A 1,135-nucleotide genomic window follows, 5' to 3' on the forward strand; every position below is an offset into this window, starting at 1 on the left:
GAGGGAGGGAAGAGGTGTGGAGGAGGGAAGGATTGGGGCTGGAGCAAGCTGCCCAGCCGGGGCAGGAGGTGCATTACTCAGGGAGGGGAGCAGCTGGGGCGTGGGATGCAGGAACGACTTGCTCTGGGTGGAAGGGGGCAAGCAGCATCAGGGCCTAGCCCCCACTCCCAGCACTGCCACACCAGCATTCCACACCCTTCCATGCCGGCTGGCAAGCGACAGCAGTGCTGATGCAGGCACGGCAGTGGGAGCTATGCTCTGCTGCCGCCTGGAGTGAGCTGTGCCTGCATAGCACACCTCCCTTCCCCCCACACTGGCTGGGCAAGCAGCAGCAGGGCATAGCCCCCGTGGCTCCCCTGGCTGAGGCAGAGGCAGACACAGCTGGAGGAGCCACGGGAGATGCTCCGTGGCTTCCCTGCCCAGCCCCATCCCCTGCCTGGCCCCAGCCTCCCAGCACTTTAAAAAAAAAGTCCCACACTCACCAGCTCTGACAGCAATGATTGGGACCCCTGGGCACTCGTGGCAGAGGCCCCCTGCACAGCACGAAGCAATGGCAGGCAGTGGGGATCACCCCACCCTTGCGTGGCACCCACGCAGCAGCTGCCACATGGCACAGGTGCAGCACAAGTCAGCAGGGCTCTGAACACTGTCTGGGAGCTAAGGCAGCTCCACTTGTCAGCCAGAGCCCAGCACTCCTCAGTCCCAGCGACCCCAGCTACCAGACAGTGTGCAGTGCCCTGCCAAGCCACACTGCTCGCATGTCATGGGACAGCTGCAGCGTGGGTGCCAGGCAGGAGAGGCAATCCCCACTGCCCCCTACTTCCCTGCATTGCATGGGGAGGCTCTGCCATGAGCCTCCAGAGGCCCTGATCCCTGGTGCCAGAACCAGTGAATGCAGGGCTTTTATTTTTATTTTTTTTAAATTACCAGGAGGCTGGGGCTGGATGAGGCAGCCATCAGGGGTGGAGCTGGGCAGGGGGTGCAAATCAGGCAGCGGAGGCTGGGGGAAAGGGGGCTGTGCCACATGACCTCAGGGCCTCTACAGCTGCTGCTACTGCCAGTGAGTGCAGGGTTTTATTGGGGGGGGGTGGCGGTTAATTCCTGGACTGCTGGAGCTTTCTTTTAGGAGGATGGC

The 1,135-nt window shown here is 62.4% G+C and overlaps 1 protein-coding gene across 1 annotated transcript in view; it reads right to left on the minus strand.

Moving 5' to 3' along the window:
• KIF5C (kinesin family member 5C) overlaps nt 1-1,135 on the minus strand; it is a 132,372-nt gene that overhangs the window by 85,808 nt on the left and 45,429 nt on the right. The window lies entirely within an intron of this gene.

The sequence above is a fragment of the Gavialis gangeticus genome, unplaced genomic scaffold (genome assembly GCF_001723915.1).
Source record: "Gavialis gangeticus isolate Ggan-Ray unplaced genomic scaffold, GavGan_comp1, whole genome shotgun sequence".
In the NCBI taxonomy this organism is placed as follows: Eukaryota; Metazoa; Chordata; order Crocodylia; family Gavialidae; genus Gavialis; species Gavialis gangeticus.